General features: G+C 39.4%; 1 protein-coding gene across 4 annotated transcripts in view; it reads right to left on the bottom strand.

Moving 5' to 3' along the window:
- The window catches only part of DOK6 (docking protein 6), a 373,813-nt gene that overhangs the window by 223,942 nt on the left and 130,478 nt on the right, over positions 1-19,393 (bottom strand). The gene's annotated exons all lie outside the window — the stretch shown is intronic.

A 19,393-nucleotide genomic window follows, 5' to 3' on the forward strand; every position in this document is an offset into this window, starting at 1 on the left:
AGGTTGCATACATATATTATACTAGCTGATCTGGCGCAGAGCATCTGTGCCACTAGTTCTCCCTGCCTCCACGCCCCCCCATCTTAATTTTGTCTTCAGCCCCAGTCCGTTCTCCCCCCTCCTTCAGCCCCCGAGAGTGAGAGCTGCCATGCATGGGATTAGAAATCGGTATGCCTAAGAGAAATATAGATAGATAGATAGATAGATAGATAGATAGATAGATAGATAGATAGATAGAGGCCTTACTGACTGTTCAGACTGTTCTGACCGGGCAGATAAGCAAAGTAGTGAATCAAATGCTAATTCAAACCCCTCAGTCTTGCCCCTCCTCACTTATTTGGTTCCTTTCTTGCTTACTCCGTGCTGCCTTTTCCTATACTTCTGTCAGGGCAAAGGAAAAGTTCAGAGGATACAAGGAAACATGCAGATTGGGTGCAAGAGCAGGCTTGCAACATGGGTAAATAAATAATAGCTATGAGCCCCCTTTTGTATAGTACATCTGTTTCAGCCTTATCTGTTACTTCCCTTTTTAAAATTACAAAACTCATTATCTGTATGTCTCATCACATATATGTCTGATCATAGCAATGTGAATAGTTTGAAATTCTTAATAAGTTATTTGGTGTTTCTACCTTTGTCAATGCTCATCTAAGTCACAGGAACATAGGAAGCTACTATGGTCTATCTAGAACAGGGGCGGGGAACCTTGGCCCTCCAGCTGTTTTTGAACTCCCACCATCCCCAGCCACAATAATTGTGGCTGGGGATGATGGGAGTTGTAGTTCAAAAACAGCTGGAGGGCCAAGGTTCCCCACCCCTGATCTAGAACATAAGAAGCTATCCATATGGTCAGACCATTGGTCTATCTAGCTCAGTATTGTCTTCACAGACTGGCAACAGCTTCTCCAAGGTTGCAGGCAAGGATCTCTCTCAGCCCTATCTTGGAGATGCCAGGGAGGGAGCTTGAAACCTTCTACTCCTCCTAGAACGGCTCCATCCCCTGAGGGGAATATCTTACAGTGCTCACACATCAAGTCTCCCATTCATATTCAACCAGGGCAGACCCTGCTTAGCTAAGGGGACAAGTCATGCTTGCTACCACAACACCAACTCTCCGCCCTCCTTTTAGTCATTTTAGTAGGTTAATAACCTCAAGAAAGAGATTGAGTAGCCTCCCAAACTGAAAATAATTGTAAAAATATCAACAGTGATGAATGACAGGCAGACACTCAACAGTGATGATAGTTGCATGTCAGGCAGACATTCAACAGGTGTAACTTTGATAGCATATGAAGCTGCAAGCAGCACATGTTGATATTCTGCCTGTACTTCAGCAGCTTGATACCAGAACTTCAGGGGGGTACAGTTCCCATCTCCAAATGCTGGGCTCTACCAGCTGTGTTTTTGCCTGTTGTTCAGCTGTTAGATGCAGAGCTCCAGGCATGGTGGAAGCATAATTTTTATAGCTGATACATTATTGGCTTCCAGTGCTTTTCTTAAGTTACCAAATTCTTCTTAAACATTGCTGTAACACTAACTTCCAGCTTTTGCTGTTGCCACCAACCTATGCAGGTAGTGGACTGGAGCATGGATAACCTAGCCACATTGTGTTTCCATGATTATGATTTTGTAGGCCAGTACAATATCTCAGAATAGATATCAGGTCTCATGCCCCCATGGTGTAAATATCATGGGCCATTAAATTTCCTTACTTTTTTGGAATTCAGTCAGAGCTGCCACACTCATAACTATCCCTGTAGACCAAAGAGATTTGTTAAAAATATATATACATAGGGTCTTTTAGAAATGATACCGAACATGAATTAAGGGGCATGACCAGTAAGCATGTTCAGTGTATACTGAGATAACATTTGCACAATCTTAGCATCCGTGCCCAAGCACAGAAAAACCTACTCGGAGGGTTAAGGGATTGTAGTAGTTAGTTCTGGCATGAACCAGGATTTCATCAGATGTCTGTACAGAAACAGTATGGCAGCATCAGTATGAAGGATTTCTCTGCCTTCATCTAGCAGTATGAAAGCTTTCTCTGCTAGTTGATGTGCAATGGTGGTACATTGTTCCTCTTATTCCTTTTTCCATTCCTGGCTGTAGCATAAAAGTGGTGGCCATCAAGACACAAATAGAGTCACCCCCAAGAGTGGGGTGTGGGGAAGAGAAATATAAAGCTGGCTCTTCAACTATATGCTAAATTAGTCTATGTAAAGATGCACTTACAGAGGAAAAAATAGCATTAGTTCTTCCAGATCTAGTAAAGGTAAAGCGTGCTGTTGTGTCGGTGTCAACTCCTGGAGCCTACAGAGCCCTGTGGTTTGTCTTTGGTAGAATATAGGAGGGGTTTACCATTGCCTTCTCCCGCGCAGTATGAGATGTTGCCTTTCAGCATCTTCCTATATTGCTGCTGCCCGATATAGGTGTTTCCCATAGTCTGGGAAACATACCAGCAGGGATTTGAACTGGCAACCTCTGGCTTGCTAGTCAAGTCATTTGCCAGCTGTGCTATTAGGTGGCTTTCCAGATCTAGTACCAATACTAATACATTTATAACCAAAACCACTTTCTACTACTTTGTATATTAATGATTCAACAGGCCTATTGAAATTAATCATACTACGTAAGAAGCAATATATTAGTTTGTAGAGCTTATTGGCTTTGCAATTTAAAATAAACTGAAGTTAGAAGTGCATATATCTGTAGATAAATTTTTGCCCCTCAGGGAATGTAGATACTAGCTACTATGTAATCAATAACCTAACCAATTTGAATGTCATAATTAACATTAAAAAAGATTTACTCTATTAATTATGACAGTCTCTGGATTTCAATCAATAACATGATAATCTATGAATAGGTAGATAGAATTGCTTATCAATGCATTTGCTAATATTAAAGAGTTTAGAGCCCTTTCACTGCATTAATGCCAGCTTTCTTTAGTTAATATTTAAACAAGTTCATTGTGATCTTAGGTACATGGGCTGATATTCTAAACAGAATTCCAGGGACTAAGATGGAGCTGTGTCCTCACAGTCACAGGTTACACTTTAGGCGGCTAGAGGTTTCTCAATTATCAGAATGCACAAATGTGGGGACGGGGTTTGTGTGATTTTGATGGATCTCCCCTGCCTCCAGAAGTGTTCTTTGCCTTCCAGGGACATATTTTTGGAAGGCAAAGAGCACTTCTGGATGGCAGAGGATATCAATGAAAATCACTTCACCATCCCCTTCATGCATGCTCTGCTTCTTGGGAAGCCTCTGATGCAAAGACACAGCCTCATGCTTTGACCACAGAAAGCTGCTGTGAATGTCAGCCACTGCTTATGGGAGGAGCAGGGGAAGCCATTGCTTCATCTATTAGTTTCTGCAGAACTTGAAAACTGCTAGCTGGTGCAAAAATATTCAATAAATTGGAAAATAGTGGTATCCTGGAATTTAATTTCTTTTTCATGAATAATTTATCAATATCTACAAATGGAGGTAATGAAGCTGTATTGCAGAAAACCTATAGCTTCCTGTGTGAAATATATGTAGTTACTGTATACTGAGACACAAATATGAATAGGATTGATATATTAATATGAATGGGATTGATCTTGTACATTAAAATAACTTCTGTTAATAAGTTGGGAGTCCTTAAAATAAAACTGACAAGGTTATTACTTGATTTCTTTGCCCTTTAGCATTCACAGTTGGCTTAACAAGCTTTATTCAAAGTGCTAATTATTTTAATTAAGTCTTCAAAAACCAGCCAAGCCCTTAACAGAATCTATTAGAATTGAAATCATTTCTGAGGTTTTAGCAAGCCAGGCAGATGTCCAGATTAAATGGAAACATGTTAGTGGAGTGCTCTGAGCTCTTCTGGTAACAGTAACTTTAGTCTTACAAGTTTATCTCCCAGAAATAATGTTACAACATGTTAGATTTCCAGGAAAGCTAGTAGAAAGTGAATACCCAGAGGTACTGCTCCTCATGTTCTTTTATATCTTGTGGGCTCGCTCAATGAATACCTAATTTACAGCACTATTCACTTTCGGGTCCTGGAATAACAACAGCTTCCTCTATGTTCTGGGTCTCCAAGGGATTAGAATACTGTTTTCTTCACTTGTCGTTAATCTATCTTGCTGCTGTCAACAATGATCTTTTTAACTCAGCTTCTGCTTTTTTAACTAATTCAAACTAGGCTGACTTTTTCTGTTTACTTGGAAGGGATGAAAAATACGGTGATCTAATATGGGCTTTGTGTCCAGAACAATTTTCTTATTGAAGGCCTTTGAGTCTTTAAATATGCACTATCACACCTGCATAAGCAAATAAGCTTTATTCAAATGGCCACATACTTGAATATTCACATAGACTTGAATATTCACTCTACAGTTTGGCTTACCAGGAAGCAAATTAAATTCAGTGCAGCAAATATTTTCTATGGATCACTTGGACCTTCCCCAGTGCACCCCCTAAAGTGGGGTGTGTGTGTGTGCTGCAGCTCAATCTTGCCTGACATACTTTTGATCTATGAACCCTGATTCCAGTATGAGAGAGAAATTATTGTTACTCAGTAGTAACGGATGTGCTCCATCATGTGCCTTTTGTTATTTGTGGTATAAATTATTTCTTTACATGTTCCTGGCAGTTAAAGGAAGATCTAGCCATGACAAAGCCTGGTTCTAAATAAGCCACAGCATCCTGGGTTCTTATGATCATGCTGAGCCTGGTGGAAGGGAAATAAGGAGATTCCCACAGCATGTGCACTCCCAATTTCTGATTGGGAAACTGGAAATTTTCATTGGTGTTGGCCTGGCACTATGACAACCCAACATTTAATAGAGATTCTCCACCCTAGATACCAATCCAGATTGCCAATCTCCATTATATGTGGAGTTGGCACAGTGCCTCTCTGACCTCAGCCAAAATTTCCAGGATCAGAAATCAGGAGCATGCACAAAGGTTTAATTTCCATCCCAATTTCGCTTCCACTAAGCTCATTGTGACTGGAAGAATCTGGAATAAAATGCAGCAGAGTGATCTTCTGTATGTGGCACAATACTACATAATTAAGGGACAACAGACTGATATACCTATCCTGTGGAAGTCCTCACCAGAATTTTCATATAAACCAAATACAGGTGAAACTCGGAAAATTAGAATATCGTGCAAAAGTCCATTAATTTCAGTAATGCAAATTAAAAGGTGAAATTGATATGTGAGACAGACGCATTACATGCAAAGCGAGATAAGTCAAGCCTTAATTTGTTATAATTGTGATGATCATGGCGTACAGCTCATGAAAACCCCAAATCCACAATCCCAGAAAATTAGAATATTACATGGAACCAAGAAGACAAGGATTGTAGAATAGAACAATATCAGACCTCTGAAAAGTATAAGCATGCATATGTATTCAGTACTTGGTTTGGGCCCCTTTTGCAGCAATTACTGCCTCAATGCGGCATGGCATGGATGCTATCAGCCTGTGGCACTGATGAGGTGTTATGGAAGACCAGGATGTTTCATTAGCGGCCTTCAGCTCTTCTGCATTGTTTGGTTTCATGTCTCTCATCCTTCTCTTGGCAATGCCCCATAGATTCTCTATGGGGTCAGGTCAGGCGAGTTTGCTGGCCAATCAAGCACAGTACACTGTATACTTTTCAGAGGTCCGATATTGTTCTATTCTTCAATCCTTGTCTTATTGGTTCCATGTAATATTCTAATTTTCTGAGATTGTGGATTTGGGGTTTTCATGAGCTGTACGCCATGATCATCACAATTATAACAAATTAAGGCTTGACTTATCTCGCTTTGCATGTAATGCGTCTGTCTCATATATCAGTTTCACCTTTTAATTTGCATTACTGAAATTAATGGACTTTTGCACGATATTCTAATTTTCCGAGTTTCACCTGTATATATTTGATGGTATCAGTTATCGCATGTTAAGAACATAAGAACAGTGCTTCTGGATCAGACCCAAGGCCTATCTAGTCCGGTATCCTGTTTCACACAGTGGCCCACCAGATGCCTCTGGGAAGTCCACAGGCAAGACCTGATAGCATGCTCTCTCTCCTGCTGTTGCTTCCCTGCAACTGATAATTAGATAACAGGTATCTTGACTGTTAGGCTGGAGGTGGCCTATAGCCCTCAGACTAGTAGCCATTGCTAGAGCTGTCCTCCATGAATTTATCTAAGCCCTTCTTAAAGCCATCCAGGCTGGTGGCTGTCACCACATCTTGTGGTGACTTCCATAGGATTCCATAGGTTAATTTCATAGGTTAATTATGTGTTGTGTAAAAAAGTACTTCTTTTTGTCAAGCCTAAATTTCTTGGCAATACGTTTCATGGGATGATCTCTGGTTCTAGCATTATGCAAGAGGGAGGAAAAAATATCTCTCCACACCATGAATAATTCTATAGACCTCTATCATTTCACCCCTCAGTCATCTTTTTTCTAAATTAAAAAGCCCCAAGTGTTGTAGCCTTATTTCGTAAGGAAAGTGCTCTAGGTCCCTGTCCCCTGATCATCCTGATTGTTCTCTTCTGCACTCCTCCAGTTCTATACTGTCATTTTTGAGGCATAGTGGACAGAACTGCACACTGCACTCCAAATGTAGCCACACCATAGATTTGTATAAGGGCATTATTATATTAGTAGTTTTATTTTCAAACTCCTTACTAATGAATCCAAGCATGGAATTGGCCTTTTTCGCAGCTGCCGCACATTGTGTTGGCACTTTCAATAAGATGTCCACCATGACCCCAAGATCCCTCTACTGGTCAGTCACCAACATCTCAGATCCCATCAGCATATATGTGAAGTTGGAGTTCTTTGCCCTAATATGCATCACTTTACACTTGCTAACACTGAAACGCATCTGCCTTTTTGTTGCTCACTCCCCCATTATGGAGAGATCCCTTTGAAGCTCCTCATAATCTGTTTTGGATGTTACTACCCTAAATAGTTTAGAGCCATCTGCAAATTTGGCCACCTCGCTGCTTACCTCAACTTCTAGATCATTTATGAAAAAATTAACAAGTTTTTCTAGTAAGAACTAATCTGCCTTTAACTATCCCTACAACTGGAGTAAATTTGATCCAAATCAGTTAAGCAGTTCATAAGTTAACCCACTTGTGCCTGTTCATACATCCACCATATTGAATTGGGGTGAATGACAGCATAACATACTATGTGTTTGAGGTGCCCCTATGTGTCCCTACAAACTGTTCCAAATTTGGTTCAAATTGGTTAGGTGGTCCATAAGTTAGCCCTCTTGCACCTCAAATGTCCACACGTCCACATTTTTTGATCAACCACCATTACAAACGATACCACTGAAGTAACTCTTTTAAACAGTTAGCAATCCACACATGAACTTGTCCCCTTATTCCATGACTGCTAAGTCTACTCATGGGCCTTTGGTGGGGAACTTTATCAAAAAACTTTGGAAGTCCAAGTATACTATGTAAACTGGATCACCTTCATCCACATGCCTGTTGACACTCTCAAAGAACTCCAAAAGGTTAGTGAGGCAAGACTATATGCTTAACCATTTTGTCCTTAAGTATGCTTTCCATCAATTTACCCAGCAGAGAAGTTAGGCTGACCAGCCTGTAATTTTCCAGATACCCCCTGGATCTAGGAAGACTCTAGTTCCTAGGTTTTCTAGCTCGTTAGATTCTTTCCCTTCTTTAACATACAATGCTACTCCACCCCAGTTTGCCCCTCCATTCTTTTTTATAGAGTTTATATCGAGGAATAACAGTGTCCCAATGTTTCTTACTGTTTATTTATTTATCATATTCATATACGGCCTGATAGATATAGCACTGTTCCACCATGTTTCCATTATGCCTACTATATCTATGTTTTCATTAGCAACCAAGCACTCCAGCTCACCCATCTTAGCTCAGAAGCTTCTGGCATTGGCAAATAAGCACCTATACGCTGAACCTCTTACCTGGTGTGTGATATTTTTCTTATGGCCATTTGATCTCTTTGACCAGCTAGCACATCCTTCCATCTTCTTTTACCTGGTTCTACTCTGTCCCCTTCTGGTTTATCTGAAGCATTTACACCCTCACACCTTAAAAGGATGGCATTTGCTGAACTGGATCCTGCCCAGCTCCTACCCGCTACCCCCCAGGGCTCATTTTAAATGCTGCTTTGTGACCTTTTTTATTTTCCATCTTGGTTCAAGTGGAGCCTGTCCCTTTCGTACAGGCTTGTCTTGTTCCAAAATGTATTCCAATGCTTAACATATCTAAACCTCTCTTGTCGGCACCACCATCTCATCCATGCATTGAGAAACCTCAGTTTCGCCTTTCTTGTTGCCACAAGGAACAGGCAGCATTTCCAAGAATGCTACCTTGGAGGTTCTGGACTTTAATATGCTACCTAGCTGTCTATATTTTGCTTCTAGGACCTCCCAACAACATTTCCCGACATTTCCCAACAAACAACATTTCCCAACAAACTCCCCCCCACCAAGAATATAAAAGAGGGAGAAGTACTTACCTTTTCCTCCCACTGAGCTCTGTGTGAACAAGAGGCTCCTCCCAAGCCCTGCAAGCTATCCTGCACACTTCCCCACTAAACACCATGCAAAACTCCTATGAGATAGCTATTTGCTAATTCCTGTGTGCTAATTTCTGGTTGCTAAATTCCCTGGCTGCCTCCTCTTATGTAGATAATAGGCTTCAAGCTGAGGCAACCAGGCTGAATAGGAATGTGGCCCCACCCACCAGGTATCTTAGCCCTGGGCCAAATTGGGAAGGGCGGTATAAAAATGCAACCAATAAATAAATAAATTAGTCCTAGCTGGCTCCTCCCACTGTTTTTCTCCAGGCAAAAGAGAAACTAAAACTGAAAGCCACACAATCACAAAAACAAGCCCTGGCAAAAAAACAAACACAGACAAACACACACACTGGGATATCTCCCCTAAAGACATACAAGCCCCTCAAAATCATTGTTGTTTGGGGGGATAGAAAACAACAATGTATAGTTAGGTGGCTAAATTCCCTGTTGTAATAAGTGTTTCCTCATTGATTTCAGTAGATAAATTAGCCTCACATGTTTGTAACAACTCAGAACTATAAATAGGACATACTTAAGTGAAATTAACAAGTAATAATAGCAGAAAGATAGACACAATAAATACAAATGAATAAATACATATTTTATACAAGACACCTTGTTGTAACAGAGCCCACTCAGTTATTCACAATTAGCTATTCTTTTATCCATGGCCAGCTTTTCATTGGCATTGTTGTAATGAAATACAGATCAGAGACTTTGAGAGTTGACTAATACTGTGGCAGTACTTATAAATTTCTCTTTATACGCAAGAGAAATAAAGTAACTAATTCTAGCTTGGCTATGCTTCCTGCAAGATGTGTTACTCATGGTAGAGGAGAGGAGAGCTGGTCTTGTGGTAGCAAGCATGATTTGTCCCCATAGCTAAGCAGGGTCTGCCCTGGTTGCATCTGAATGGGAGACTTGATGTGTGAGCACTGCAAGATATTCCCCTCAGGGGATGAAGCCGCTCTGGGAAGAACAGAAGGTTTCAAGTTCCCCCCTGGCTTCTCCAAGTTAGGCCTGAGAGAGATTCCTGCCTGCAACCTTGGACAAGCTGCTGCCAGTCTGTGAAGACAATACTGAGCTAGATAGACCAATGGTCTGACTCAGTATATGGCAGTTTCCTATGTTCCTATGGTAATCAGATTATAGTTCCCATGATATTTAAATATTTTCCTATCACTTGGACAGCCAATTTAACCAGAAGAAAGGGTTTTTTCATGTTATAATGCATAAGACAATAGTCTTACTTAGATATCAAAATATACCTTATAAAAATTACCGATCTCATTAAAAATTATCTAAGACTTGGACTATTTAGACATATCTTCCAATGAAATCAAAACATACTATGCATTACATGCACAAACACATATCTTACCATTCCTAAAATTCACTAATAATCAGAAAGTAGGGGAAAGTATAATTTGCTTAAAACATAGTTTTCATGAATAAATTATACAGGGGATAGTTTAATGTGCATGGTGTACTCTTATTTGGTTAATTATTTTTCACTTTATATTGAGCAGAGAGATCAGGAAGAAGACAAACCTCCCAGTTGTGTCTACACATCCAATTTACAATAAATTGTTGACACACAGCCTCACGTCCATCTTGGAAACTTAGGTTTTTGACCCTAAGCTAGAATGTGTGGAACCAGACAAACATTTGGTGCCAGGAGGGAAGGAGTCTCCATTAGGCCCAAACAACAAAGTCAGGATAACTAAGATAGTGTAAACAGCCCAGAGAATAGGGCACCTATCCATTTGCTCTGGATGGAATAAACATCAGGGCGGTTTACACAGAGAAATAAAAAAATAAAAAAATACCACATCCAAAATATATTGCCTTCCTCCAGTGGCTGTTGCTGGTGTCTACCTTTATGTTTCTTTTTAGATAGTGAGCCTTTTGGGGACAGGGTGCCATTGTATTCATTCATTCATTCATTCATTCATTCATTTCTATGTAAACTGCTTTGAGAACTTTGGTTGAAGAGCGGTATATAAATATTTGTAGCAGCAGCAGCAGTAGTAATAGTATTAAAGTAGTAGTATTAAAGTAGTAGTAGTATTAAAGTATTAAAGAATGCTTTCTTTTTTCTGATCAACATGGTTTCCTTTTGCCATTATTTTATTTTTTTAAAAATATCCAAGATACAGATTCTTATGAATTTCAACTTCTTTCAGAGAAGTCATTATAGCTTGGATATTTGGTTGAAGTGGTCATCATACAGAATATGTAAGTGACCAATATTTCATTTATATTTCAGTGCTGTGTGAAGCTATAGTAGTTGCTTTCTGAAAACATGGACTTTGTGCATATGGATGATATATACATTCCACCAGAGACAAAATTGTGCACAGGATCTACAACCACTATATTATCATGAGTCTATAAATCAAGTAATATAGAAAGTATGGGCAGTAACCACAGAGGAAGTATGGGATATTCATGATTCTTCTACAGTGCTTCTGGAAAATGTCTGAAGTTACTGCTAAATACACATTTCCAGGCTGAAATTGGTTGCTATTCAGACTAAAGATGTAGTAGAGCAAACATGTTGTCCTAGATAGTCCTAAGTTGGAAGCTTGGGTCTCTAACAAATGTTGCATTGGTGCAAAAGGGTACTCTTGCACAATCTGTTGCGCACCTCCTGCTTTGAAACCTCTTCGTTCATCCATATATGTTACAAGGAATAATTAAAAGCTACTGCTACCCTTGATGTGCAAAGGATAGAGACCAAGAGAGCAAGATACTTTTCAATGGACAGAGAAAAATCTGTGTTTTTATGTTGTCACCAATAACACTTCTGTTACTCTTATCAGTTTTAATAGGAGGAAATATAATTTCATCCTTCAGATTGATGTAGAAGATTAGAGAACTATGTTTGATTTTTGTATTGAGTACTAGGAAGCCAAGCATATCGAAGGGCCATCAGCATTTTGGTGAATGCCCTGGCTATCTCTTTCTCTCTTTCTTTTGCTTCCCCCAATAAGAATATTGCACTTTGCTCAGGACAGACAGCGACTTAATCTGAACCATAGTTCAGATTGACACCTAGAAATCCCTGTGGGATTAGGATCAATCCTGTTTAGAAACTTTCACAAAATGAGCATTTTGAAGAATACACAATTTTACTATATGACTAACTGGTAGAGAAGTCTTACATTTGATGAATAGGAAACTCACTGTGGATATGCTCTTCATCACCACCAGGAAATCAAAGCCAAGTGCCACTTATCTGTGATTAGTTATCAGTTATCAGATTAGTTATCAGGATTTTGGGCAGGTTTAAGCCACTGTGTAGTTTTCTTTCAAAGTTGATAGTAACCTGGCTGCAGTGTAGTAAGCCACTGTTCTCAAAATCTCTTGCACACCATTTGTGAAGAAAATATGGTTGGCAGATACTAAATTAGGCCTTTTCTTTAATTCTCATGCCAAGGAGGGATGTCAATTCATTTCCTGGAAAACATGTATGCACCTTTAAATTCCCCAATTCATTGAGAGATGAGACAGCTGGTTCAGTTACCACCTATTCCTCTCTTAGTCCTGTCACCTGTCACCTTCTCCTGCTGTGTAGCACACCCTATTACAAGAGGTGGGCAGGGAGTTAGCAACACAACAGAGATGGAACATGAAGGAGAGGCTATGGCTGTCTTGAGGGGAAAATGAAGTAGGGTAGCAATGTCAATAAGACTGTTCTGGGCACATTTACACATTTGTATTTTCTTTTTGCTTGACAATAGCTATCTGACAATGAATGTGGTCAATGTTAAAGATGGGTATTTACCATAAAATGAAATGTCACTATTTGAGTGCATTGTAGTATCACATTTGTTGAGTTTTATCTATTTTTAAATTATAGACTCCCATCTATAATGCCATAATTTCCCTCTCTACAATACTATTTCCATTCTAGTGAACTGACATTTTCTATTACAAATTCCTAATACATTTGTGTGATATTGGGCACCTGTTATCTGACAAGATAAATGTTGTTTACTACGATGAAAGTGTGTCATAATGAGAACACATAATTATTGAGATACAGCTTCCTCTTGTGAGTCTTTAGAATTGAATATCCTGACCTTCACATGAAAAGTAAAACATACTATTTATGCTGAAAGATGGTAGCTATCTACTTAAATCTCAAGTATTATATGTTGGGAGCAAAGGGATTTGTCAAAATAAATATTACATTATCCAAACCATGCAACAGAATATCTTAAACCAAAGCAGAGATTCTGAATTGAATAATAATCACAGCCACCTGTTCTAAGCCACTGAAGGACAAAAAATTCAATCATTTTTACTGCCTAATTTAGAGAGTTACAAGCTTAAAATGTGCTCTGGGAGCAATAAACTTATTTTTATGTTAACAATAGCACGTATTAGAGTGCTTTGCACATCTAACCTTATTTCTGCTAGCGATATCACACTGAAAATTCTCTGTCAGACACAGTATGCTTACTGTCATGTCCTCTTCAATTGTTCAGAATGACAAGACAGGTGAAAAGGGAGGCTATTTAGAGTGGAATTTAGTAAAGTCTACAATACCCAACCGCCTTGGGGTTATCTTTTTAACGAAAGGCGGTATATAAATGCAAAAATAAATAAAATAAATAAATAAATAACACTGTAAACCCGGAACAATTTGCGGGGCTATGGAACTGTAAATTCAATAAGACTAGTTGTACCATGAGATAGGAAATATTCACTGGAAAAAAATAACTCAAATGAGTAAGCTGTTTGAGTGTGTTAAAAATGTTTTTTCAAATAATCCAACTGTATACACCAAAGAAAGCTGATGCAGTGAAATAACCAAGGGATTGATGTACAAACAAGAAACCGCAGTTCAAATCTTTCTTCTGCCATGAAATTGTTAGGTAAGCCACTGCCTCTCGCATCAGTTCCCTTACCTGAGATCTGGATGGAGGCAAGCAGGAAGGAGGCAGGCTGTGCAACATTCCCAAGTGACATGGGTGGCTTGAGATTTGTAGTTTTTTTCTGATGCTGCAGCCATGGCCCAGAGCCACCCATATGGCATGGCTAAATTTATTCGCTAAACTGGCGAATTGCTATTGGCGTTCTATGAATTTCTCCAAAAGATTACTGTCCATTTTCTAATAGATGTGTTGAACTGACCCACTTTCATCAGTTATTTAATTCTGACAAACAACCTCCTTCTAAACTTGTATTAAGCAGGACCCAGTTCTGTACATGTTTAACAAGATAATATACAGTAGGTGTAGTGACTCAACACAATAAAGATGTAAGCTGATATCAAATTTTAAAAGATAAGAGAAACTAAGGAAAAGAAGAGAGAGAGAGGATTTAACCTTGAAGGATCATTACAGTAATAACAAAGTCACTTCTTCAGCACTATCTTAAAAGTCTAATAATACATTAGATGATTTTTGATGTGTCTTTTAAGTCACTTTATAAATAAATCAAGGGTCAACAGGCTCACATAGGCAATACTGTTGAAAAAGCTTCCAAAATGTGTGCGAGTGCAACAAAAAGGCATTATGAACGGACTCCAAGAGAAGGAAGGGGGGAAATGTAACTCAAAGCTTGACAAACCTCAAGAGTCAGAGAGCCATGGCACCTAGACTAGGATATTCAGAGGTAGAATTATTTAATAAAATCTTTATTTGTCTCAGGCAGCCCTGTTTCTGTTCTATATTCTAAGTATGCTACTTTTAAAGGAGATAAAAGCAAGCCAATGCCCCACAACACACACACACACACACAATGTCCAGCACCAAGTCTTGTAATGTTGTTAAGAGTCCATTTCATGGTTCCTAAATTTTTGACCTGGCTCTTAGATCCAAAGAAAAATTATCAAGGCTTGTAGTAATCATTCCATTTCCAAGTAAAAAGAAATCAATTCAAGATCTTAGAATAAACAGGCATTTTTCTTTCAAAGGAGAAAAAAGCAAGAGGTCCAATCTGAGATAATAGTTAAAATAATGAGGGATGTGCATGAAGCATTTCGGCACCTCAATTTTGAGGAACCGAAATGCTTCGAGCTGCCCCAATTGAATCGTTTTGGTGGGGGCGAGTTGGTCATTTTAACTGGAAGAAGGCAGGTCTTACCTTTCCACCATTGCTCCTCCTCTGCTGCCCCGACACCCCAGCATGGCGCTGTTTGTATTAAGTAGCTGGGCTGTCTGTCTGAAAAAGTCATGCTGCTCTAGCTGCATCAGTTCCCTGTTCCCAGAAGCTCAAACGCAGCCAGAGCAACATGGCTTTTTCAGACAGACAACTCAGCTGCTTAATACAAACAATGCCATGCTGGGGCGGCGGGGAGCAGTGCAGGAGCAATGGAGGGACAGGTAAGACATGCCTTCCTCCAGTTCAAGTGTCAGCTAACCCCACCAGATGTGCACAAAACACTTCATGCACACAGTGGTGCACCTAGACAATTTTGTAGCCTTGACCCAAAGGGCTACAGAAGCTGCCTCCTGATGAGGTCCCCCCCCCCAGAAAGGGCAAGGCCCTCTGAAAAAAGCTAACACCTTTCTGTGGCCCACTTCACCCCCCAATCTCCTGTTCTGTGCGGTGAGGAGACTGAGATCTGAGCACGTCTGCCTCTGGCCACTGGGCTGTCTCGTATTTGTGATGCTCGTGAGTCATACTGTGCAGGCACGAGCATTACGAGTGGCCCAGTACCTGCAGGCAGGCAGGCCCGCTTGGCTCTCAGCGCCCCCCACCACACAGTATAGATCAGCTGGTAGGTAGGCGAGTGGAGCCCCCCCAAACAATTTGGAGGCCCCCCAGAGGGGGGGCCTCCTGGTGATGAGGACCAGACCATCCCAGAAGTCTGCTGCATACACATCCCTAAAAATAACCTTACACTTCTAAGCACCGGTAACAAGAGTTTAGTTTGGAATTTAAGTCTAAGGATGGAACTAGACCTTGTAATGTATGCTGCCCAAACCAGAACCCTTCATATTTTTCTTCTTTCTTCCTATGTGAAGTTATATCAATTCATTGTAATGCTATTGCACTCTAATTTTCCAACTCACACTTCATTTCAATGTATGTTACTCCCAAGAAAGAGGGGAACTGAGCATTATGATGTAATGTCACATATTTTGCATTATTAGAGGTTACACTTACAGGGAAAGAAAAAGAAGAGCAAGTAAGCTGTTTTCAGGGGCAGTCATTATTCAGAACTGCTAATGATAAGCTTCTGCGGGAATTGGCAAACATCTCCTGACTACTTTTGGGCTTGTGTGGGGAACTAGCAAGTTTAGATGGAGCAGCTCATTTTCAGAATAAATTTGTGCAAAGCTTCAGTCTTGGAAATGACTGACAGAGTAGAGGTACAACAAAGAATCAGGTTTATTTTAGGGTTTCAGGGTACAGGAAATAAATCTTGATTAGCAAGCAACACAATATTAACGAAAAAAAAGCACATCCCATGCTACATACCAAGTGACATACTCCATGAGTTAGCTCATGTGAACTGAATGGTGAACTTACGATCCCATTGATTCAGAGACACAATGTTTAGTTTAGTTTAGTTTAGTTTATTACTATCAACGATCAAAGATCAGCAAATGCAATTTAAAACTTTACAGAAAAGTATGGATAAAAAGAATACAATACCAAAAATACCAAAAATAACAATGGTAATAATCAGAAGGAGAACAAGTCCCATTTACATATAAAAATAGCTGTTATCCAACATCCTAGCCGAACCAAGAATCTAAAAGACAGGACCGGAAATTAGTTGCTGTCGAGTCCTAATAGCAATAGAGCAAAACTTAGCCACCTTATACGTAATAGAGGGAATTTTGTAAGCAACATAAAATTCTTCTGAACAACCAGGTAAAGATAATGCAATTGGAGTTAATAAAGTCTGCCATATGTCTTTATAGAATAAGCAACGCAACAGAACATGTTGTACATTTTCAGCATCCCCTAAACCGCAAGGACAAAGTCTGTCACTCCTTGGGACTTTCAAAAATCTCCCAGAAAGCACTGCAGAGGGCAGTACATCATGTCTCGCCCTGAAAAAGGCCCTTTGATGATGGGGGTAAATTAAACACAATGGAAACTACAAGCCTGTAGCTCCAAATCAGGTGTGGGGGTGCTCCTGGGAGTCCCCAAACAGGCTATCTGGGTAACAGAACATCTTGTTCCAGCCTTACGCCTTAAAGCGGAGGGGACCACTTTAACAGCTTTAGATCTAAAATGTATTCTTGTGTTTATTAACATGTATTCTTAAGAAGTAACATGAGAACAAGTTAGAACTATGAAAAACAATCATAGAATGACAAGAAGAGTGGTAAGCAAAGAGAAGGGAAATTATCTTCCTTTTCCTCTGCACCCCAAGCTGTGCTTCCTTGTTGCAATTCAACTAAAGTTCATTTGCAAATGGAAGCAGCCTTTTGCATACAAATCACTTACTAAGCCAGGAACATCAGGTATAAGTCAGATGTGCATCTGCAGCATATGCAAGTGGAGATACTACATATCTGAACATTATTACTTTCAACAGAATGTGCATTTGGACAGACATCCAGAATGTAGATATGCACTGGAATTCTCATCACACTGAAAGCAATATAGTGAGAAAAACCACAACTGTGCTTTAATATGTATCCAACACTGGTTCCTGATCCCTCAAGTGATGATACATGTGTACAGGATTCTGTTTGTGCATCCTCCCTGTTTTGAGCATGGTTCCATAAAGCCAGCTCTGAGGATAGCTATGCTACTCCAACAGAGGAGCTGGTGGCGATCATATGCAGTGAACAAAGGACTGGGTTCAGAACCTGAGGTACATGTTGTCCAAGATTAATTCCTTCTTCCCTACTATTACACAGCTTTTGAAACTGCAAGAAGTCCATGCAGATTAAAACATGCCCCACCTTTGCCATCTTTGGCTTTGTTAGTGATCCTGGGCATACCTTGAGAACCCACTCCTGCATTCTTCTTCGACTAATTTTGACAGCCTCTTCAACCAAAGATTTTTTAAAAAAAACAACAACCCATGAATGAAACTAATCTTAAAGCTCCTTTTAAAAAGAAAATGCACTATAATTAAAGTTCACAAAGAGTGCTGAAATGCTTGGAGATCAATGCTTGGAGATCAAGCTTTTGGGGGCATATTTTGCTTTCAGAAGAATTGTGTTAAGCAGCACACAACATGACAGCTATTATAGATGTCTCATTTGGCAATAATACAGATATTAGCCTGTTCATTTGTAGATCATCCAATAAGGTCATTTGATCACACTTCTGCTATGTATTTCCAATACAATGTTAGAAACTAACTGAAAAGCTGTTTCATAAGTAAAGGCAGAATGAAATGTATATCTCTACAATTGATGTATATCTTTACAGTACCCATCCCCAAGATACCAAACAATCATAAAGCTTCAGAACATAGAACACTCAGCTTCCTAAACCACACATGCAAGATCCTTCTTAAAATAATACATAATAGAATATACAAGAAAATTGAAAATTTGATTGGCAAAATGTCATTTGGATTCAGATCAGGGGTAGGCATGAGGGAGGTAATCTTTTCACTAACACAAATTGCTGAAAAAGCACTTGAGATGAATATACCCATTTCCCTATGTTGTATGGACTATGAAAATGCATTTGACAGAGACAAACTAATAGAGATGCTATATAAAATATGACTTGATATAAGATGTATTGACATTATTAAGGATGTATACTGGAATCAAGAAACAAAAACAGAATTTGGAGAAGAAGAAACAGACTGGATAGACATTAAAAGAGGAGTCAGGCACGGCTGCATCCTCTTTCCCACACTCTTTAAACAATATTTGGAGAAAATAATACAAGATGCCTTAGTCAAAAGGGATGAGGAAATTAAAGTAAATGGTGTCAACCTTAACAACCTAAGATATACTGATGGCACAGTCATTTTAGCTACTTCCCAGTAAGATCTATAAAACCTAGTCATAGAAACAACAACAAAAAGCAAAGAAATGGGCCTTAAAATACATGCAAAAAACCCTAAATCAATATGCATAAGTAAAATGAGAATTCCCCTAAAAATACAATGCAACAACAAAGATCTAGATCAATTAGAAAATTGCTGTTATCTAGGGAAAAACATTTATCATGAAAGTGTCCAAACAAAATAAATCCGAAGCCACACAGGACAAGAAAGAACAACATTTAATCAAATGAAGGTCTTCCTCTGCAAGAGTAAGCTAAATTTCCAACTCAGAATCAGAATGATGAAATGCTACATCTGGTCTCTTCTCTTGTATGGATGGATGTGAAACCTGGACCATCCAGAAAAAAGCACATTAAAAACTGGAAGCCTTTGAGATGTGGTATCTCAGAAAAATACTCAAGATTAAGTGGACCAGCAGAACATCAAATGAAGAAGTACTTAGAAAAGCAAAAACACATGAACAAATAATACAGGTAATCAAGAGCTGTAAACTGGAGTATCACGGACATATCCTCAGAGGAGTAAATTATCAAATATCACAACTAACTCTAGGAGGAAAGCTAGCAGGAAAAAGATCAAGAGGAAGGAGGGATGGATGGATGACCTGAAAGAATGGCTAGAAATGGACACGGAAGATATCATCCACAATTCTAAGGACCACAATCTATTGCTTTTGTTGGCCGCCAACCCCCCAATCGGAGAAGGCACATGAAGAGATAGATAGATAATGAACTGTAATCAACAAAAGCTTATGCTACAATAATTTGTTTAATGTAACATGTACTTTTGGCCCTTCATTTTCTATCCTTGAAAATGAAGCAAGATTGATAATATCAAGGAAACCATCTGAATTC

The sequence above is a fragment of the Hemicordylus capensis genome, chromosome 4 (genome assembly GCF_027244095.1).
Source record: "Hemicordylus capensis ecotype Gifberg chromosome 4, rHemCap1.1.pri, whole genome shotgun sequence".
NCBI lineage: Eukaryota > Metazoa > Chordata > Lepidosauria > Squamata > Cordylidae > Hemicordylus > Hemicordylus capensis.